Raw genomic sequence first — 23,710 nt, 5'->3', positions numbered from 1 at the left:
GTCCTGAATATTCATTGGAAGGACTGATGTTGAAGCTGAAACTCCAATACTTTGGCCTCCTGATGGGAAGAACGCTCATTGGAAAAGACCCTGATGCTGGGAAAGATTGAAGGCAGGAGGATAAGGGGACGACAGAGGATGAGGTGGTTGGATGGCATCACCGACTCAATGGATATGAGTTTGAGTAGTCTCCAGGAGTTGGTGTTGGACAGGGCAGCCTGGCGTGCTGCAGTCCATGGAGTTGCAAAGAGTCAGACACATCTGAGCGACTGAACTGGACTGAACAGAACCCTCTCTCAGCTGAAGGCTTCCTGGGCATGGCCTCAGCTGAAGGGCACTGAGTCAGGCTGTGTCTTCTTTAGAGAGCTTGCACTCAGGGACTGACCATTCAGTACAATAAATCCCAGTACAGAGGAGCCTAGAGGGCTCCAGTCCATGGTGTCACAAAGACAGACATGACGCAGTGACTAAACCACCAACGATGGATCCTTAGGTTTCCTTTTCTCAACTTGGGATGACTTGGAAGAGGGATCCCAGCTCCCAAGCTCCCCAGGGTATCTGCTGAGGTTTTTTGGTGAGTAAATCTCAGCTGGACATTTCCTTTCACCCAACCTTGCTTCTTTGAGTCCTTGATGTGTATTTATCCTGAGAGCGCTTCCCGTTTCCTTCTTCACATCAGCCTCCACTGCAGAGAAGCCTCCACTGCTGACCTAGATGTGTGGTTAAGCGTGTAGAGTCTAGATCAGCCTGCCTGGGTCCAAATTGATCTCTATCACCGATTAGCTGCATGATCTTGGGTGAATTATTTAAGCTCTGACGCCTCCTTTTCCTCATCTGCTACATGGAGATGATAACACCTATTGTGTTGTTGTGTGAAAATTAAATAGGATGTAAGTGAAAGAGCTAGTACCCTGTCTGCTACACCGTAAGTCCTATGGAGCTGTCCATTATTACCGTGGAGGTTATGGCTGTAGAGTATGTTTGTTAAGAATGGAGTGATACAGACAGTCTGGGTTTGACTGTGGGATTTTCTGCATATGAGCTTTGTGATCTTGACTCTATCTGCCTGTGTCTGAATTGCCTTCACTGCACAGTGGAGGTAATAATAGTGCTCATAGAATACAATTGTTACGGTGGCAATTCATTGAGTAGTCTTCACAGAAAAAAAAAATCACTTAGCTCACTGCCTAATCCATACTAAGTTCTCAGTGAGCAGTGGTTATAATTAGGGAACAAATGAAAACTAACATACATGAAACAGTTATTGTATATCAAGCACTATGTATTTCACTGAATTCCATAACATTATTTGACAAATAATTTGTCCCAAACTTTTAAAGTTGCATGGATGAGTGTCAGAACAATCGCATTATTAGTGCTATAATAATTCCCACTATATAATTCCCGCTATAAAAAAATTCCCACTTTTAGGAATTCTCCTTTGATAGATGCCTCCTGTCCCCACCCACTCCCCAGCATATAGTGGAATAAGTTTCATCCATGACACCTGTACTACCCAAGTCATCAGCCTTCTCACTCTTAATTTTCATTGGCTTTTTAAGAATATAAATTTATTTATTTTACTTGGAGGCTAATTACTTTACAATATTATATTGGTTTTGCTATACATCAGCATGAATCTGCCACGGGTATACACGTGTTCCCCATCCCAAACCCCCCTCCCTCCTCCCTCCCTGTACCATCCCTCTGGGTCATCCCAGTGCACCAGCCCAGAGCACCCTGTATCATGCATTGAACCTGGACTGGAGATTCATTCCACATGTGATAATATACATGTTTCAATGCCATTCTCCCAAATCATCCCACCCTCTCCCTCTCCCACAGAGTCCAAAAGACTGTTCTATACATCAGTGTCTCTTTTGCTGTCTCACATACAGGGTTATTGTTACCATCTTTCTAAATTCCATATATATGTGTTAGTATACTGTATTGGTGTTCTTCTTTCTGGCTTACTTCACTCTGTATAATAGGCTCCAGTTTCATCCACCTCATTAGAACTGATTCAAATGTATTCTTTTTAATGGCTGAGTAATACTCCATTGTGTATATGTGCCACAGCTTTCTTATCCATTCATCTGCTGATGGACATCTAGGTTGCTTCCATGTTCTGGCTATTATAAACAGTGCTGCGATGAACATTGCGGTACACGTGTCTCTTTCAATTCTGGTTTCTTCGGTGTGTATGCCCAGCAGTGGGATTGCTGGGTCGTATGGCACTTCTATTTCCAGTTTTTAAAGGAATCTCCACACTGTTCTCCATAATGGCTGTACTAGTTTGCATTCCCACCAACAGTGTAAGAGGGTTCCCTTTTCTCCACACCCTCTCCAGAATTTATTGCTTGTAGACTTTTGGATAGCAGCCATTCTGACTGATGTGAAATGGTACCTCATTGTGGTTTGATTTTCATTTCTCTGATAATGAGTGATATTGAGCATCTTTTCATGTGTTTGTTAGCCATCTGTATGTCTTCTTTGGAGAAATGTCTATTTAGTTCTTTGGCCCATTTTTTGATTGGGTCTTTTATTTTTCTGGAATTGAGCTTCAGGAGTTGCTTGTATATTTTTGAGATTAGTTGTTTGTTGGTTGCTTCATTTGCTATTATTTTCTCCCATTCTGAAGGCTGTCTTTTCACCTTGCTTATAGTTTCCTTTGTTGTGCAGAAGCTTTTAATTTTAATTAGGTCCCATTTGTCTATTTTTGCTTTTATTTCCAGTATTCTGGGAGGTGGGTCATAGAGGATCCTGCTGTGATTTATGTTGGAGAGTATTTTGCCTATGTTCTCCTCTAGGAGTTTTATAGTTTCTGGTCTTACGTTTAGATCTTTAATCCACTTTGAGTTTATTTTTGTGTATGGTGTTAGAAAGTGTTCTACTTTCATTCTTTTACAAGTGGTTGACCAGTTTTCTCAGCACCACTTGTTAAAGAGATTGTCTTTTCTCCATTGTATCAAAGATAAGGTGTCCATAGGTGCATGGATTTATCTCTGGGCTTTCTATTTTGTTCCATTGATCTATATTTCTGTCTTTGTGCCAGTACCATACTGTCTTGATGACTGTGGCTTTGTAGTAGAGCCTGAAGTCAGGCAGGTTGATTCCTCCAGTTCCATTGTTCTTTCTCAAGATTGCTTTGGCTATTCGATTTCCATACAAATTGTGAAATTATTTGTTCTAGCTCTGTGAAAAATACCATTGGTAGCTTGATAGGGAGTGCATTGAATCTATAGATTGCTTTGGGTAGTATACTTACTTTCACGATATTGAATCTTCCGATCCATGAACACGGTGTATTTCTCCATCTATTGGTGTCCTCTTTGATTTCTTTCACCAGTGTTTTATAGTTTTCTGTATATAGGTCTTTTGTTTCTTTAGGTGAATATATTCCTAAGTATTTTATTCTTTTCATTGCAATGGTGAATGGAATTGTTTCCTTAATTTGTCTTTCTATTTTCTCATTATTAGTGTATAGGAATGCAAGGGATTTCTGTGTGTTGATTTTATATCCTGCCATTTTACTATAGTCATTGATTAGCTCTAGTAATTTTCTGGTGGAGTCTTTAGGGTTTTCTATGTAGAGGATCATGTCATCTGCGAACAGTGAGAGTTTTATTTCTTCTTTTCGAATTTGGATTCCTTTTTTTTCTTTTTCTGCTCTGATTGCTGTGGCCAAAACTTCCAAAACTATGTTGAATAGTAGTGGTGAGAGTGGGCACCCTTGTCTGGTTCCTGACTTAAGGGGAAATGCTTCCAATTTTTCACCATTGAGGATAATGTTTGCTGTGGGTTTGTCAGATATAGCTTTTATTATGTTGAGGTATGTTCCTTCTATTCCTGGTTTCTGGAGGGTTTTCATCATAAATGATTGTTGAATTTTGTCAAGGCTTTCTCTGCATCTATTGAGATAATCATATGGTTTTTATTTTTCAGGTTGTTCATGTGGTGTATTACATTGATTGATTTGCAGATATTGAAGAATCCTTGTATCCCTGGGATAAAGTCCACTTGGTCATGGTGTATGATCTTTTTAATGTGTTGTTGGATTCTGATTGCTAGAATTTTATTCAGGGTTTTTGCATCTATGTTCATCAGTGATATTGGCCTATAGTTTTCTTTTTTTGTGGCATCTTTGTCAGGTTTTGGTATTAGGGTGATGGTGGCCTCATAGAATGAGTTTGGAAGTTTACCTTCCTCTGTGATTTTCTGGAAGAGTTTGAGTAGGATAGGTGTTAGCTCTTCTCTAAATTTTTGGTAAAATCCAGCTGTGAAGCTGTCTGGACCTGGGTTTTTGTTTGCTGGAAGATTTTTGATTACAGTTTCAATTTCCATGCTTGTGATGGGTCTGTTAAGATTTTCTATTTCTTCCTGGTTCAGTTTTGGAAAGTTGTACTTTTATAAGAATTTGTCCATTTCTTCCACGTTGTCCATTTTATTGGCATATAATTGCTGATAGTAGTCTCTTATGATCCTTTGTATTTCTGTGTTGTCTGTTGTGATCTCTCCATTTTCATTTCTCATTTTATTGATTTGATTTTTCTCCCTTTATTTCTTGATGAGTCTGGCTAATGGTTTGTCAATTTTTTTTATCCTCTCAAAGAATCAGCTTTTGGCTGTGTTGCTTTTTGCTATGGTCTCTTTTGTTTCTTTTGCATTTATTTCTGCCCTAATTTTTAAGATTTCTTCCCTTCTACTAACCCTGGGGTTCTTTATTTCTTCCTTTTCTAGTGTCTCTAGGTGTAGAGTTAGGTTATTTATTTGACTTTTTTCTTGTTTCTTGAGGTGTGCCTGTATTGCTATGAACCTTCCCCTTAGCACTGCTTTTACAGTGTCCCATAGGTTTTGGGTTGTCGTGTTTTCATTTTCATTCTTTCTATGCATATTTTGATTTCTTTTTTGATTTCTTCTGAGATCGGTTGGTTATTCAGCAGTGTGTTGTTCACCCTCCATATTTTGGAATTTTTACTAGATTCCCTCCTGTAATTGAGATCTAATCTTACTGCATAGTAATCAGAAAAGATGCTTGAAATAATTTCAATTTTTTTTTGAATTTACCAAGGCTAGATTTATGGCCCAGGATGTGATCTATCCTGGAGAAGGTTCCGTGTGTGCTTGAGGAAAAGGTGAAATTCATTGTTTTGGGGTGATATGTCCTATAGATATCAATTAGGTCTAAATAGTCTATTGTATCATTTAAAGTTTGTGTTTCCTTGTTAATTTTCTGTTTAGTTGATCTATCCATAGGTGTGAGTGGGGTATTAAAGTCTCCCACTATTATTGTTTTATTGTTAATTTCTCCTTTCATACTTGTTAGCATTTGTCTTACATATTGTGGTGCTCCTATGTTGGATGCATATATGTTTATGATTGTTATATCTTCTTCTTGGATTAATCCTTTGATCATTATGTAGTGTCCTTCTTTGTCTCTTTTCACAGCCTTTGTTTTAAAGTCTATTTTATCTGATATGAGTATTGCTACTCCTGCTTTCTTTTGGTCTCTATTTGTGTGGAATATCTTTTTCCAGCCCTTCACTTTCAGTCTTATGTGTCCCTTGTTTCGAGGTGGGTCTCATGTAGACAACATATATAGGGGTCTCGTTTTTGTATCCATTCAGCCAGTCTTTGTCTTTTGTTTGGGGCATTCGGCACATTTACATTTAAGGTAATTATTCATAAGTATGATCCCGTTGCCATTTACTTTATTGTTTTGGGTTCGAGGTTATACACCCTTTCTGTGTTTCCTGTCTAGAGAAGATCCTTTAGCATTTGTTGGAGAGCTGGTTTGGTGGTGCTGAATTCTCTCAGCTTTTGCTTGTCTGCAAAGCTTTTGATTTCTCCTTCATATTTGAATGAGATCCTTGCTGCTGGGTACAGGATCCTTGCTGGCTGTAGGTTATTTTCTTTCATCACTTTAAGTATGACCTGCCATTCCTTCCTGGCCTGAAGAGTTTCTATTGAAAGATCAACTGTTATCCTTATGGGAATCCCCTTGTGTATTATTTGTTGTTTTCCCCTTGCTGCTTTTAATATTTGTTCTTTGTGTTTGATCTTTGTTAATTTGATTAATATGTGTCTTGGGTGTTTTGCCTTGGGTTTATCCTGTTTGGGACTCTCTGGGTTTCTTGGACTTGGGTGATTATTTCCTTCCCCATTTTATGGAAGTTTTAAACTATTATCTCCTCAAGTCTTTTCTCATGGTCTTTCTTTTTGTCTTCTTCTGGGACTCTTTGATTGGAATGTTGGGGCATTTAACATTGTCCCAGAGGTCCCTGAGATTGTCCTCATTTCTTTTAATTTGTTTTTCTTTTTTCCTCTCTGTTTCATTTATTTCTACCATTCTATCTTCTACCTCACTTATTCTATCTTCTGCCTCTGCTATTCTACTGTTGGTTCCCTCCAGAGTGCCTTTGATCTCATTTATTGCATCATTCATTATATATTGACTCTTTTTTATTTCTTCTAGGTCCTTGTTAAACCTTTCTTGCATCTTCTGAGTCCTTGTCTCCAGGCTCTTTATCTGTATCTCCATTTTGTTTTCAAGATTTTGGATCATTTTCATTATCATTATTTGGAATTCTTTATCAGGTAGATTCCCTATCTCTTCCTCTTTTGTTTGATTTTGTGGGCATTTATCCTGTTCCTTTACCTGCTGGTATTTCTCTGCCTCTTCACCTTGTTTACATTGCTGTGTTTGGGGTGGCCTTTCCATATTCTGGCAGTTTGTGGAGTTCTCTTTACTGTGGAGTTTCCTCACTGTGGGTGGGGTTGGACAGGTGGCTTGTCAAGATTTCCTGGTTAGGGAAGCTTGTGTCGGTGTTCTGGTGAGTGGAGCTGGATTTCTTCTCTGTGGAGTGCAATGAAGTGTCCAGTAATGAGTTATGAGATGTCAGTGGGTTTGGAGTAACTTTGGGCAGCCTGTATATTGAAGCTCAGGGCTATGTTCCTGTGTTGCTGGAGAATTTGCGTGGTATGTCTTGCTCTGGAACTTGTTTGCCCTTGGGTGGTGCTTGGTTTCAGTGTAGGTATGGAGGCCTTTGATAAGCTCCTATCAATTAATGTTCCCTGGAGTCAGGAGTTCTCTGGTGTTCTCAGGATTTGTACTTAAGCCTCCTGCCTCTGGTTTTCAGTCTTATTCTTAGAGTAGCCTCAAGACTTCTCTATCTGTACAGCACCGATGATAAAACATCTAGATTAAAGATGAAAAGCTTCTCCACAGTGAGAGACACCCAGAGAGGTTCACCAAGCTAGATGGAGAAGAGAATAGGGAGGAGGGAGATAGAGGTGACCAGGAGGAGAAGAAGGGGAATCAAAAGAGGAGACAGCAAGCTAGCCAATAATCACTTCCTTATGTGCGCTCCACAGTCTGGACCACTCAGAGATGTTCATGGAGTTATACAGAGAAGAGAAGAGGGAGGAAGGAGAGAGAGGTGACCAGGAGGACAAAGTGGGGAATCAAAAGGAGGCAGACAGATCCAGCCACTAATCAGTTCCCTAAGTGTTTTCCACCGTCCAGAACACACAAAGAGATTCACAGAGTTGGGTAGAGAAGAGAAGGGGGAGGGAGGAGATAGAGGCGACCTGGTGGAGAAAAAGCTCTCCAAAGTGGGAGAGAGCAGTCAAGCTAGTAATCTCTCTCCCAAGTAAAAATGGGTACTGAAGATTGGGTTCTTAAACATACAAAATTGACAACAAATACCAAAAGGCAAAGATTAAAAATCTAGAGTAGAGGTTGGATTCTCAAAAATACAGTATTAAAGAAAAAAAGTCACAAAAATTATAAAAAATATATATGAAGTTTGCTTTAACAAATAGTGTCTTTTTTTTTTTTTGCAAAGTAATAGTAGGTTATAAAAATGAAAAAGGAGTAATAGAGGACTTAAAAGTAAAATTTTTTTAAATTAAAGAATGATAATCGTAAAAATATATCTAGGACTTTCTCTGGTGTTGTGGGCAGTGTGGGGTCAGTTCATTTTCAGATAGTTCCTTGACTGGCTTATATTTCTCAAGATCTATAGGCCTTTTCCTATGTAGTTGGTACTAACTACAGGGTTTTAATCTATTGCACCTGTCACTTCCAAGGCAGTTCCCTCTGGTTTAGCTTCTTCTGTTTGCTGGTCTCTTCAGTGTCTAATTTCCACCCTGCCACAAGGGGGCGGTGGTGGACACTTTTTTAGGCTCACTTGTTCAGTCGTGCTGTGGGGAGGGAGGGACGCTGCAAACAAATAACACTGGCGTGTGCTCGCGGTATCTCAGCCACACTGGGCCTGCCCCTGCTCATGGCATGCATGCTTTCCCTGTCTACACTACTTAGGCTCTAGGTTGCTCTGTCGGGAACTGTCTGAGTCCGGCACTGGGTTACATGCACCTCCCAGGTCTAAGCCACTCAGGTTCAGATACTTGGGTAGTCCTCAGAGGCGCAGACTCGGTTGGGCCTGCGTTTTGTGCCCTTCCCAGGTCCGAGCAGCTCAGGTGACCAGGTGTTTGGCGAGCACGGTCGCTGCGACTTATCGCCTCCCTTGTCCCTGCCGGTCGGTTTTCTGGGTGTACAACCGGCGCACCTTCTCAGGTGGATGTTGACCGTCCAGAATCCCAAGAAGTCTTGGTTAGCAACGAAGCCTGCTTGCAGTTTGGTAAGATGCTGCCACTCTGGGGCTGTGATTGCCCCCTTCCGGCTCTGGCTGCCCTCGCCGGCCTGTCACTGAAAGGGGATGGATCGGTCTGCAGCCGGCTAGCTCTGCTCAGTCCTTTGTTCTGTGAGCAGGCCTGGTGGTGTCTTAGGTTAGGGCTTTTCGCACGATAGCTATCCCACAGTCTGGTTTGCTATCTCAAGTTAGGTCCCTCGGATTGCCCTGAGGGCATTCAGGCCCGGTCCTTACTCTAAGCAATGCAGCCCGCGCCTCCCTGCCCAGCCCCCGCTTGCTAGTGGCAGATGCAGGTGTCTGCGCTGCTTCTCCACTGGGAGCTACTGTTGGGCACATAATCTGTGGGTTTTAATTACTTATTTATTTTTCCTCCCGGTTATGTTGCCCTCTGTGGTTCCAAGGCTTGCCACAGACTTGCCAGTGAGTGTTTACTGGTGTTTGGAAAGTTCTCTCTTTTTTAAGACTCCCTTCCCAGGAGGAATCTCCATCCCTACCTCTTTTGTCTCTCTTTTTATTTCTTATATTTTTCCTACTTCCTTTCGAAGACAGTGGGCTGCTTTTCTGGGTGCCTGATGTCCTCTGCCAGCATTCAGAAGTTGTTTTGTGGAATTTACTCAGCATTCAAATGTTCTTTTGATGAATTTGTGAGGGAGAAAGTGGTCTCCCCGTCCTATTCTTCCACCATCTTAGGACCGCCTCATTCATTGGGGTTTTAATCCCAGTTGTCTTGCTGAGGGCAGGAATTCTATCTTTACTGCTGACTCCCCAGGTCTAGGTCTAGCCCCTGACACAGAGCCAACATCTCAAAAAATTTGTCAACCAATGATGAATTCGGTGAAATTGCATATTATCACCCACATGTAAACTTATTTCATGTTCTGGGTGCACTTTGGGTTTCTCTTTCCAGTGCTGTATTGAGTTTTCTTCTTTGTTGGAGCTTCACTCATGGCAACACCCTCTCCTCCCTTGTTATTAGTTATTAAGATTCCTAACACAGACGTTAAGAGGCTAGGATCCCTGTCCAGCCCCTTCCCCACCCGACACCTAACTCAGAAGCATGTCCTTTGAATTTGGGAGACAGACTGTCTCCAATGCACCTTCCAGCAGGGTTTCCATAGCAACCGCTGCCACTTCAAAGATGCCAGAATGTCTCCATCTTACATCTGACTTTCTCCCTCCCTGTGTGTGTGCCGTTCAGGTAACACCAGGCGGTTGAAATGAGCCTCAGGTCACCTTACCAAATGTTTCACAGCTGGCAGGAGCAGGTGTACCTATTAAATAAATTACATGAGCAACATAGAGGCTGGGGCGTCATCTTCCTGCCACTCCAGAAAGAAGGCTGCTTTCATCTGATCTGCTGTTGGTCAGGAATCCCTGGTCTTAAAGGGCTCAATGTCTCAGTGCTCTGCGATGATCTAGATGGTGAGGTGGGGTGGGGATGGGGGGAGGTGTATATGTATACACGTGGCTCATTCTCACTAACAAACATTGTAGAGCAATTACACTACAGTTAGAAAAAGTGACTCAGTGTAGTTTTTTCTTTTCTTATTTTTCCCATTACTCATGCTTGCTTTTGAATGTTCCCCATCCTTGTTTTGGAAGTCAAATGAAGGGGAAGGCAGCAATAGTAACATATTTTGAGGGGATGAGGCTTCAGACCGGGTATCTCATTTTTGTCAGGAAGCCACTCACACCTAGAATCCTTACTCTTCTAATAAGAAGATTTTGAGTTGTGTTCCCAGGATCTACCCAAACTCAGCTGTGCACAGCACCCTTCAGTAACATGGTTTATGTTTACTTATTTATTACTTGATTTAGCAAATATTGGCTGGGTTTACATGTAATCTCAAATCCTTTCAGAGTCAAGAAAATTTTATTTATTTAGAAATCATTCTTGTATAGTTTGTAACATGACATTTATATTATGATGCATGATGCTTCATGTTTAATTTTCTTTCCTTTTTATTTCACTGAGCTGGGGAGGGTGTGGCTGGGAATGTGATTATCTGATACTTATAATATGCTTATGAAAAGGCTTCTAGCTGTTGAAATCACCCCATGGCAAAGCTTGTGTTATAAGGGGAAGTGTACCAGGAAGAGAAAGATGGGGGAAAAAAAAAAAAAGAAACCAGAGGATCATGAGAAGTGTTTGCTGATCTTTATATGAATAGAATTCTGCATATAAAATAGAAAATGTATCTATTTCACAAAATGTATTTGGATGAGTTTTGGGAAACAGACATATGTACATAAAAAATGTACACAACCTGTTACTTAAACCACTAGATATAGATTATCCTCTACTGTATCAGCATGTGTAGAGCTAATGGATAGAGTATGTAATAGTTACATCACCTTAGAAATTCAACATTCCTAGTTAAAATTGATGATTTGATACTGATTCCTAATATCATTCTATACATCAAGTCATTGATGCCCAGAGTGTCAAGGCTGCTGATTTTGAAGAGTCAGGAGTCTTATAGTGTGGTTACCTGGGTTAGAGAGGACTTCAAAGTGTCACATTTTCATAGGTGGCTTCAGTCAAAACAGAAATTCTTATTAAGGTAATGATGTATCTCATTTGTTACAAATCCTAATTTCAACTCAGTATATATGATTTAGAGGAAGAATTGTGTGCATGCTCAGTCATGTCTGATTGTGACCCCATGGACTGTAGCCTGTCAGGCTCCTCTGTCCATGGGATTTCCAGACACGAATACTGGAGTGGGTTGCCATTTCCTTCTCCAGGGGATCTTCCTGACTCAGGGATCGAATCCATGTCTCCTGCCTTGGCAGGCAGATTGTCTACCACTGAGTCATCTAGGAAAGTAAATAATAAAATGCCTAGATTCTTCTCTCATGAAACGTTCTAATTCTAATATAACTCTATTTTCTTTTCCCCCAAATTGATTCTACCTTGAATCTTTTAACTTGGAGGTAGAGTGTTCTAACCCATCAAGCCATTTCCATAGCGGCCTGAGAAATTAAAGCTCCCTTCCCTGGTGGCTCAGACGGTAAAGAATCCACCTGTGATGCAGGGGACCTGGGTTGGATCCCTGTGTTGGGAAGATCCCCTGGAGGAGGGAACAGCTACCCACTCCAGTATTCTCACCTGGAGAATCCCATGGACAGAGGAGCCTGGCAGGTTACAGTCCATGGGATCGCACAGAGTCGGACTGAGTGACTAAGCACAACATAGGTTACTGTGTTAAGGGGAAGTCAGGATTCAGAAAATAAACCTGTGTGTCCTGGGAGCATCTGTATGCAGGGTAATTTCTTCCTTTTGCAGTAAACTTGTTTCTACTCATGGAAATACAATAGAATGATTAACAAGATGTTTTCTGAAATCTTGGGTACAAAAACATCTGTTTTGTTTTATGACCTTTGAAGCCTCTAAAGCTAGGTCTTTCCCCTAACTTTCCATCTCTGTTAGCTCATTATATTTGTTCTATTCATGTAATATTTGTTTGTTAGAACAAAGGTACAGCTGGTTTGATGGAATATATTTTTGAGAAAGTAGATTGCCTATAAATTCATTTGCTTCACAATAATTAATTTGAACAAACTCCAAAAATATGCTTTAATAACTTCTCAGATCCCAATTAGGGCCAAATTAATGGCTTCCATTTATGGCAGGGCCAATCTGATTAGGTCTCTTGTTTGGTTGTGCTGCAAGCATTATCCACCCTGAGGGGCACCAGGCTAAATACAAATCTTCAGATTGATTTAACCACAAATGTGTATTTATAAATTGCAACCGACTTTTCTAATTAATTTTGCATCATGCTAATGATTTTTCTTTGTAACCACTGATTATATCAGGAGGGATCCCAGCCAGATCTGGAGCCATTTGCAGTCACTGTTAGTGTGGAGAGAAATGAGAGGAAGCAATAAAGAAAGCAGCTTCCAGGGACCTAACTCCTGGAAGGTAATTACTGATTTCACCAAATGTCTAGAGAAGCAATGCAATCCACAGCATCAGTTAGGAAGACCCACCCTATTACCCATTTTACAGCTGGGTTTGCATGCAATTGAATTTTTTTTTTCTGAAGAAAATGTTTAAATGATTATTGCAAAGTCTGTGTCAAGGTTAGACATCAAAGAATATGAAATGGCTTCCAATTATGGGAAGGAAAAGTCATGAGGACAGATTATCAAGAAACAAGGTGTCAAGGACAGGGCTCTAGACTAAGGAGGAGGAGGCCTGGATATTAGGGTAATTTTGCTTCTTAATAAGATTCATTTCCAGTTGGCCAGCTGGTGGTATTGATATGAGTACAAGAAAAAAAATGAGATGGGGCTGGCATGAGAGAATAGAATATGTCAGATGGAAGAAGTGTGGTTGAGCCTTAGCAAAGCTAGAACAAACTAAACAGAGCTGAGTCAAAACACAACTATCAGGAACTATCACAACATTGTAAACCAAGTATATTTCAATTAAAAAAAAAAAACAAAGAAAATAATGGTAATAAATTTAAGTCCTACTGGAAACAAGGGAGTAGAGATATGAATGGAGAAGGATGAAGCAATTCAGAGTGTCCTATTAGAGTCTTGGGCATCCACCTGCCAACGTAGGAGCCTCAGGGGACTCAGGTTCAGTCCCTGGGTCAGGAAGACCCACTGCAGTAGGAAATGGCAACCATCTCAATATTCTTGCTGGGGTAATCCCATAGACAGAGGGGCTTAGTGGGCTCCATGGGGTTGCAAAGAGTTGGACTTGACTGAGCACACACCTGCACATGTATTAGGGTCTACTAGAACCTACTAGGAGGTAAATAAGTGGTATGCTAAGTGCTTCTGGCTGAAAATCTCTACTCATCTTCACATATCCATTGCTAAGACAATGCAAGGATCTGGAGCTCACAGAGAGGATTCTTGGACCATGATTCCTTTCAGTTGATGTAGGTTGTTCTATCAGTAACACTTCCATTGTTTTATTATTCTACAAAATGCATGAGATAGATTTCTAAATAGAAACACATCTTGACTGGTCAGTGAACATGAAAGATTTTAGTCTCAAGTTATGTTTGCCAAATTTCTCTATCCAAATTCTGGCACCTGGGAAGAGAAAAAATTGGGCTATTTCTCTAAAGGATTGACAAATTTTTTCTATTATTTTCAATTTTTTCCCATTTATTATTCGAGAATATTGGGCAGAGTTCCCTGTGCTATACACTAGGTCCTTGTTGGTTATTTTAAATAACCAGTGTGTACTCCTGTTAAGTTGGATTTGGTGAGTGTATATGTTCATATTTCTTGTGTTTGTGCTTTAGTAACCCACTTCATTTTGTTTAAGAAATATAGGGTATAGATTCCAAGCATAAAATGATGCTTCACAAGACCCAAATGCAGGATTGTAGCTGAGTTTGCCACACGAACCAAGGTAAAGTCTCCCTCAGGAGTCTTTTCTCTCAGATCAGCAGATCCTCTGCCATTTCCTTCCAGTCAGCATGGGAGAAAGTAGCTTCCAGTCAGTCACCAACTGCTATTAATAATAAATCCACTCAAGAGAGCACTGGATTGGCTGAAGTCTTCCAGTCCTCATTTCTGATTGGTTGGATGAGGACCAATCATTCTTGGGTCATCATGTGTAGAGAGTGGAGGGGCGGCAAGGCCACTGGGGGTTTTCTCCTGTGGTTCCTTTCACGGCAGCCATGTAGACCAGGGACTGAAGGAGAGTGAGAATTTCTGGAGGAGGTCATGGTGAGGGTGTTCTGTCTGCATGGCCAATAGCACTGAAGAGGTGCTGAGTAACCAGAAAAATAGGTAGCAAGACACAGAACATAACCACCAGTATTGCAAGGAAAAAACAAACAAACAATTTGACACAAAAACAGATGAGCCCTATCAGCAAGAGTGAGTAGTGGGGTCCGAGCAGCCAGACTGTCTGGTCACTGTCACCTCCCCAGAATTCAACAAAGTTCCAGCTGGGACCCTTGGATGATGATATATGGAATGATGACCTGAGTTATTGGAAAGGAGGGGGAGATAACTTGAGGCTGCTTTCAAAAGGAAAATCCTTTTAAAGGAAGGGTAACTAGTTAATTTGTGGAGGCGTGTTTCAGGAGGGCTTAAAACGGAGCTGCCATTGGTAAACACTCTTTACCTTGACTCGCCTGAAGAGAGAATCGGCAGCCCAACCCACTGCAACTGAAGAAGTTGTGTTTCATTGTCAACTTAGCAGACCCAGCCTGTAACACATTGCATATCCTTCTCCAATATGTGTCCTCAGCATTGAATTCCTTCTTTAGTTAAGCATATTTTCCCAATATGTGATTTTGTTTGGTCAGATCAACACATTTCGCATCACATCAATCATTTGCAATTACCATCTGGTGATCCCTAAAATTGCTGTATGTAAACTTTTGCTTATTTTTTCAAACTGTTTCATATGTCTTTATCTTGGTCAGTATACACAGATACTGCATCTTTGCTTGTGTGCTCAGTTGCTAAGTTGTGTTCAACTCTGCAACCCCATGAACTGTAGCCAACCAGGCTCCTCCATGGAATTCTCCAGGCAAGAATACTGGAGTGAGTTGCCATTTCCTTCTCCAGGGGATCCCTTCCCAAACCAGGGATCGAACCCTCATCCCCTGCATTGCAGGTGGATTCTTCACCATTGAGCCACATGGGAAGCCCATTGCAGCCTTAGAAGGGATATAAATTATTAGGGACCATTCTGATTGCAAACCATACTGCTTGATATCAAGGAGGCAGGAGCAGGGGTGAGGATGGACATGAGTAGGGTGACTAATGTGAAATTTCTTGAGATATCATTCTTTCCACTTATAGCTATTAGTTGATTCATGGTTGAGAGGCACTACCAAACTACCGCACAATTGCATTCATCTCACACACTAGCAAAGTAATGCTCAAAATTCTCCAAGCCAGGCTTCAGCAATACATGAACCATGAACTTCCAGATGTTGAAGCTGGCTTTAGAAAAGGCAGAGGAACCAGAGATCAAATTGCCAACATCTGCTGGATCATTGAAAAAGCAGGAGATTCCAGAAAAACACCTACTTCTGCTTTATTGAATATGCCAAAGCCTTTGACTGTTTGGATCATAATAAACTGTGGAAAATTCTTCTAGGGATGGGAATACCAGACCACCTGACCTGCCTCTTGAGAAATCTGTATGCAGGTCAGGAAGCAACAGTTAGAACTGTACATGGAACAACAGACTTGTTCCAAATCAGGAAAGGAGTACGTCAAGGCTGTATACTGTCACCTGCTTATTTAACTTATATTCAGAGTACATCATGAGAAACGCTGGGCTGAATGAAGCACAAGCTGGAATCAAGATTCCTGGGAGAAATGTCAATAACCTCAGATAAGCGGATGATACCACCCTTATGGTAGAAAGCAAAGGAGAACTAAAGAGCCTCTTGATAAAATTTGAAAGAGGAGAGTGAAAAAGTTGGCTTAAAGTTCAACATTCAGAAAACTAAGATCATGGCATCCAGTCCCATCACTTGATGACAAATAGATGGGGAAACAGTGGAAATAGTGGCTGACTTTATATTTTGGGCTCCAAAATCACTGCAGGTGATGACTGCAGCCATGAAATTAAAAGACACTTGCTCATTGGAAGGAAGGTTATCACCAACCTAGACAGCATTTTAGAAAGCAGAGACATTACTTTGCCAACAAAGGTCCATCTAGTCAAAGCTATGGTTTTTCCAGTGGTCATGTATGGATGTGAGAGTTGGACTGTAAAGAAATCTGACCACTGAAGAATTGATGCTTTTGAAGTGTAATGTTGGAGAAGACTCTTGAGAGTCCCTTGGACTGCAAGGAGATCCAACCAGTCCATCTGAAAGGAGATCAGTCCTGGGTGTTCATTGGAAGGACTGATGTTGAAGCTGAAACTCCAATACTTTGGCCACCTGATGTGAAGAGCTGACTCATTTGAAAAGACCCTGATGCTGGGAAAGATTGAAGGCAGGAGGAGAAGGGGACGACAGGGAATGAGATGGTTGGATGGCATCATCAACTCAATGGACATGAGTTTGGGTAAACTTGGGCAGTTGGTGATGGACAGGGAGGCCTGGTGTGCTGCGGTTCATGGGGTCGCAGAGTTGGACAGGACTGAGCAACTGAACTGAGTGACACTTCTTTCAAGTTGTTTTAAGTTCTATTTTAAATTTTCAACCATTTAATAAATGTCCATTTTGAATATCTAGTAGATACCAATCACCAACTATTATCATGTGAAATTCACCTTGGGGGTTTTGAAAGGATTGTGAATATTACTATCTTCCCTTGGTAGATGAACAAGTGGAAACTCAGGGAGGTTAAGTAACTTATGCAGGATTATCAAGCTAGTATCAGGAAATGTTGTTAACCTAAATTATCCAAAATAATCCTATTTAATTCTATTTGTATGCTCTAGACTAGTGCTTTAGCTGAGTATATACCTTCCATGAGGTGACACCCAGACCTAGTCTTATCCTGGAGTCTTCTCTTTGCAGAATGGCTCCTCACCTTCTTGTTCTAACTGTAATGGGGCTGTCTCTGAGTTGAACTTTCTGTCACAGCATCTCAAGTAGATGCTGTTTCCTTCTTTTACATCCCAGGTACATCCAGGGTGAAAGGGAACATCTGTGTCCTCCTTCCTCTCCGTGGCTGTTTTTAATGACTTTCTCCCTCCCTAGAACAAAACAAAACAATCAATCAAAGAAACAAGCAAAAAAGAAGTGAAAGTAAAAAAGACACTCTTCAGAACACAATGTTGATGCCAGTCTCTTGAATTAAGTTGTCAAATTTGTTGACATGAGTTACACGCTTACAAGGGATTACCACAGTATTAGCTATTATTAGTATTAGAATTGTTATTATCAACTATATATCTTAAAAATAAAGCAACCTATAAATATGGTCATATCACAAAACCCACAGTCCTTCCTTTATGGAAAATAAAAGAGTTCTTATTCAGGGAAGCTGGCTTTATATTCATGACAAGCATTTTCAATTTTAATATGTTTGCTTACATGAGATGCAGATTGTAATTTAATGGCAGACTGTTTAATTATGCCTTCATTTGTATAAATTGTAATGTTGCTGCTGCATAAATGAAGTAAAAATCTCTTTAATTTCCTCCTCAATATTTAATTTAAATCAATGATAAACAGCGGTTGTCTCTTTGAAACAATGTTAATTAATATTCAGAAGACTAAATTTGTTTTTGAATGTATGGCATGTGTGGCATGTTGGTTTCATAAATGAACTGGAAATAAGATTGATAGAATTAAATAAACCCCCAAAAGGGGAAAATGCCATGCAGTTCATTTCAGTGCATCTCTGCCATTAGGAAGATGTACAATATGGGCTTTACATTGTGAAATTGTTCCTGTAATCGTTGTCCAATATGTAACTCAGGGATTAGCCTTAAACATATTTTATTCATATACTACAAAATTATTCAAATGGTTGAAGCATCATTTTTTTCTTTCAAACTAATCTCATCTGTTTTTACATCCAATTAAAGAATTAATAAGATAAAGAGGGGAGTGAGAAGAGTAATTTTGCTAAACCTCTGTAGGCCAGATGACATACCTTATACCAGGGATATAAATGAATAATACAAGATGGCAGTTCTTAAGGGATTTATAATGTAATGCAGTCCATAAAAATGGAGAGTTCTAATACATACAAAATGGTAAGTGCTTTTATAGAGAATAATGCAGTATTTGTGGCAGGAGGAGAAGCAAGGCGCAGTTAACTTTACCTAAATTAGCATCCTTGGGGTTGCAAAGAGTCGGACATGACTGAGTGACTGAACTGAGCTGAACTGAAATTAGCATCACCTGTGTGATCAGCACCAGGACTTTTGTTACTAATAACGGAGTATTGAGTCTCTGTTGTACATAAGATGATGTTCCAGGTAATTTGTATTTGTACATTTAATCCTTATGATCCTCTGCAGGTCCAGAGATGTTCAACAATTTGTCCAAGAAGACACAGCTTATAAACAGCACAATAAACCGCAAAATTTGAACACACCAACAATTGTCAAGGTATCAGAAGAATTTGTCCATTTTGAGAGTGGCCATAACTGCTAGGTCAAAAACAGAGGAATCAGAGCCCCCCATGGGGAGGTAGCACTGTAGAGGCAGTCACTCAGTCGTGTCCGACTCTTTGCAACCCCATGGACTGTAGCCCGCCAGGCTTCTCTGTCCATGGAATTCTCTAGGCAAGAATACTGCAGTGGGTTGCCATTTCCTACTCCAGGGGATCTTCCCAACCCAGGGATCAGATCTGTGTCTCCTGCATTGCAGACAGACTCTTTACTATCTGAGCCACCAGGGAAGCCCAAATATAATGTAAGTGCTGTGTAAACTGTTGAAGATGAGTGGCAAATTCAAGTTCTGTTTTTTTCTGGAATATCACAGAATTTTTTTTTTCAAGTATTTTCCACCCTTTTTTCAGTTGAATCCCTGGATATGCAGATACATAAGGAGAGGAGCTGGCATAAGCCCAGTCATTGAGAGGCTTTGACTCCACAAGGACATCATCCATTCAAGAATTCAAACTCAAACTTGAAACCAAGCAGAGAGTAAGAGGTGCCTTTCTCTAGCTCCTTGTTTAAAGCAATCTCCCCTTCCCTACTAATTGTCACTTTCCCATCTTTTGAATTGAGTCTTGCCTCCCTTAAAAAAAAAAAATTATTTACTAAATTGCATTCAGATTCCAGTTGTATCAAGTGGGATCTTTCAGTTGCAGCATGAGAACTCTTAGCTGTGTCATGTAGGATCTAGTTCCCTGGCTGGGGATCAAACATAGGCCTCCTGCATTGGGAGTGCAGTGTTTTACCCACTGGACCACCAGGGAAGTCCCTGAGTCTCTGCTGCTGATCTCAACTGCTCTTTCATTGTCCTCTATTATTTTTTTGCCTGGATCACTGCTGCTGCTTCCTAACTGCTTTTTCTGCCTTTTGCCTCACCTCATATTAATATACCCTAAGTTTGATGCATGATCAATCATTCAGAATTTTAAAAACCATCACTACACTCCAGGGTTTAAACTCTGTAATGACTCTCTATACCCTAAAGATTAAGGCCAAGCTACATATGACACCATTCATAGACCCCCATGTCAGCTAGCGTCCACCTACAGATCTTGACACATCTCCCCCTGCCCATCCCATGTAGACCCTCTGACCCACAAAAGTGTTTATTTTATCTATGCAGAGTCAACCTTCATAGCTATATATTTTGTTGCACATATTTCCTCTTGAGCAATTTTTGTCCCCACAGAGTGTTTCCCAGGTGGTGCAATGGTAAAGAATCTACCTGCCAATACAGGAGATGCAAGAGACACGGGTTCAATTCCTGCATCGGGAAGATCCCCTGGAAGTGGAAATGGCAACCCACTCCAGTATTCTTGCCTGGAGAGTCCCATGGACAGAGGAGCCTGGCAGGCTACAGTCTACAGATTCACAGATTTGGACATGACTGAGCATTGAGCTGAGCTCAGAGTGCTAATACTTGCATCTTCCTTATAAGATTTTCTGAGGATTAAAGTGATAACATGCCTGACACACAGAAGGCACCCAACAATTCCCGTTTCCTTTCTCACCATTGTATCTGACCCAACCATGTATCTTCCCCATCGTTGATGTTCATTATATTTGTAGATCTGTTGTTGAAACAATCAAGACCTCCATATCCTTCTGGAAGCAATCACCATAAATTAGCTTTATAATTCTCAAAATAGCTAAATGTCAACAGCGAGTTTATTCTATTTTTTCTCCTCTAATTACTTCTTAACTTCCTCCTATTTTGAGAGCACATTCCTCCATTTTTCTCCTTCTTGGAACACTGGAGAGTTTGCTGCATTTCCCAAAGCTGCCCTCCGGGTTCTCTTTCTCATCCTCCTTCTCCCTCCCTCCTTCATTTTTTCCCTCCTGAAGTATAAGTCACTAATGATCTTGTATGCTTAGTCACTCAGGCCTGTCCGACTCTCTGTGACCCCATGGACTGTAGCCCACCAGGCTCCTCTGCCCATAGGATTCTCCAGGCAAGAATACTGGAGTGGGTTGCCATGCCTTCCTCCAAGGGATCTTCCCAACCCAGGGATCGAACTCAGGTCTCCCACATCGCAGGTGGGCTCTTTCTCATCTGAGCCACCAGGAATCTTATAGACCATCAAATATCACTCCCACCCAGAGCAGGGGTGCCCCTTGTGAGTCATGGTGTCGCAGCCTTCTGAACACAGCCTCATTTAATTTTACAAGCACTTGTGCAGGGCCCCAAATGGCCAGTCACTGAGCTAAGGGCTTTGTGTGAAGGGATGAGTGGTGAGATGTTTGACACCTGAATGATCTGGTCTTACCCTGAGCCTTTGTTCCTGTCACGTAACCCCTCATGGAGGGCCTCATGAACTACACGAATAACTCTGGACTCTCCTCTTTTTTCCTTTAAGACCAATTGAATACCGGGAGATCCAACTGAAATGTTAGTCGTGTTGGGTGCCACAAAGCCATCTCAGCAGGCCACACCCTGAATCCCATCACTCCCCTCCTTAGGCTGCTCTGGGCTTCCTCTCCCAGTAGCTTGGACCATCAACCTCAAACCGCAAAGCTTCTGGTGGTGAACTGTCTTCATGGATCACCACCCCTGCCCCAAAGGTAATGTGTGCTCCTTGAGGAAGGAAACCACATCCTTGTTCTCCACAACTAGCCACTATGTTTGTTCAGAAAGCTTTCTTCTTTTCAATGGAGATGAGTCATTTATTTTCAATGTGCACTTCACCCACATTCAAAACAAGTATTAGAGACGACTTAAACTCAAAAAGACATCCAAAATCCCTTACAGCAGGAATACAAAATGGGAAACAACATCAAGAGACTGGGAAATAAATAAGTCAAATCCCCCGTTAGGTAGTTTTATATAGTTTCTGTCTTTTGAAGCTTTAAATTCAATTCTGAACTTTCTGAAAGCCCAGACAGAAAAAAGAAAATGGCCCTTCATGTAATTCTCACTGTTAGGAGTTATTGTCTTCTCAACTTCTCTTCAATCCTCTATCAGCATTAGATCACAGCGTGGTAATAGAAAGTGACCATTGCTTGCCTGTTTTTCCACTGCGGCCCCTGCAGGGGTTGGGTTTTGTCTGTTCTTGCTCATTCAGCAGAGGCCTCTGCAAACATGGTCTTACAAGGTCTAGAGTCAATCCTGACCACGTTTGCATTGCGTATGTCTAAGGTCAACCAAAACTCATGACTGACATCGCGCCTGTTCACCAGACATCGACTAAAGCCTCAAAATTTATGGTAATTCTACACAAATAATTTCTATAGCTATTCCAAGTGGGGTTTTTAACTGTATACGACAAAAATGAACTTGGCTAACTTAGGGAATACATTTCTGGAAGCGTATCATAGAGAAGCAATGGAAAGGCTGGAGAATCAGACTGGGACAATGGACCAGAGCTTTGTGTTGAGGAAACCAAGGAAAATAGTTTGATGGATAAATTCCATCAAACTCAGGGACACTGCTGACACTGGAGTTTGCCACTCTGTCATGAAATTTCTCTTATGCTCTCTTTCATTTGTCTTTCTCCTTCCAAACTGAGTAGAGGGTGGGGCAGTTAATTGACAGAAGTTTAGCCATGCCTGAGCCTTTGTTTCAAGCAGACAGGGAGAAGAAGACTGGGTCTTCCATAACATGGATCCCTGCTGCCCTCTAGAACTCAAGCCCCTGTATAGAAAGGAGCTCCTGTGCTGGACGGAAGATTCCCAGTAGGTGATGCTAAAATAGTCTTGCTTCTGCTTGGTACTCTCACATCCCCTTTGCTCCCAGCCCAGACTTGGAGGGTGTTGCATGCCTCTTGGAGATGGTTAAATGGTTTAGTACATACTCTCACTTACTTCAGACATTTGAAGGAGTGACAGTGTCAGGGAAATTAGGCTTATTCTTGTGCCTCCAAGTGACAGAACTAAAACTAAGGTGTGGATGTTATTGGGAAATCCTTCTCCATGAAAGAAAGAACTGCCAAAGAGCAGGTGCTGCCCAAAGATGGAACAGCAGGCTTGGGAGGGTTTGGGAACCCTGGCCCTGAACCATTCAAGGTGAGACTGCGTGAAGGCTCAGCAGAGAACCTCTAGAGCTTCACTTTCCAATGTGGGAGCTCACATTTAAATTTAAATTAATTTGAATTTCAACATCAAGTTCCTCAGTTGCACCAGCCACATTCCAATGATGCAGTAGCCACATACAATCACATGCTATATTTGAAAACAAAGATATAAAATCTTCCATCATCGCAATAAATTCTATTGGACAGGACTGTTATGCAGGGCTTCATTCATCAAATTAGACTGCCTTGAATGAAAACCTTTCAGTACTAATGGTATGTTGTGTTGTGCCGAGCTCAGTTGCTCAGTTATGTTGGACATTTTGCAGCTCCATGGATCATAACACACCAGACTTCTCTGTGCATGGAATTTTCCAGGGAATAATACTGGAGTGGGTTGTCATTTCCTTCTCCAGGGGATCTTTCTGACCCAGGGATTGAGCTCATGTCTCCTGTGTCTCCTGCCTTGGCAGGTAGATTCTTTACCACTGAGCTACCTGGGAAGCCCCACTAACAGTATATGTGAAATCATATACCTTAGGATAGATACTGTTCTTTCTATTCATATTCAAATGAGGCCAACAATACAAGTCCAGGCTCCAAGCTGGAGGCGACAACTGGGCTCTGCCCCAAAACTGTTGACAATGAATGAAAAGGACCAATAGTAAATATTCTAGATTTTGCTGTCCATGTGATTTCTGTCGTAACTGATCAACTCAAGCTGTTGTAATGCAAATGTGGCCATAGACAACACAAAAATAGCTGTGATACTGTGTTCCAAAACCACTTTATGGATAGTAAAATTTGAATTCCATATAATTGCCACGTGTCACACAATATACTATTCTTTTGATTTTCCCCCCCAAACACTTGTAAATGTAATAAGTGTAGTTAGCAACCTCTTCCCTAAAGGGTCTCTCAGCGCTGGAATAGCTAAGAAAAGATCATCTGACCAATCCTCTCCAATTTCTGCAATTGCC

At 41.2% G+C, this 23,710-nt stretch overlaps 1 long non-coding RNA gene across 1 annotated transcript in view; it reads left to right on the top strand.

Annotated features, from left to right (window-relative positions):
- LOC123464933 overlaps positions 1-21,409 on the top strand; it is a 29,565-nt gene extending 8,156 nt beyond the window's left edge. The window contains exons 2-4 of the long non-coding RNA XR_006640024.1: positions 18,583-18,673; positions 19,086-19,219; positions 21,081-21,409. This is a non-coding gene — a long non-coding RNA (uncharacterized LOC123464933). The remainder of the gene's footprint in view (positions 1-18,582; positions 18,674-19,085; positions 19,220-21,080) is intronic.
- The last annotated feature ends 2,301 nt before the right edge of the window (positions 21,410-23,710 follow it).

Source organism: Bubalus bubalis, chromosome 15 (genome assembly GCF_019923935.1).
Source record: "Bubalus bubalis isolate 160015118507 breed Murrah chromosome 15, NDDB_SH_1, whole genome shotgun sequence".
NCBI lineage: Eukaryota > Metazoa > Chordata > Mammalia > Artiodactyla > Bovidae > Bubalus > Bubalus bubalis.
This window is presented reverse-complemented; position numbering and strand designations above follow the sequence as displayed.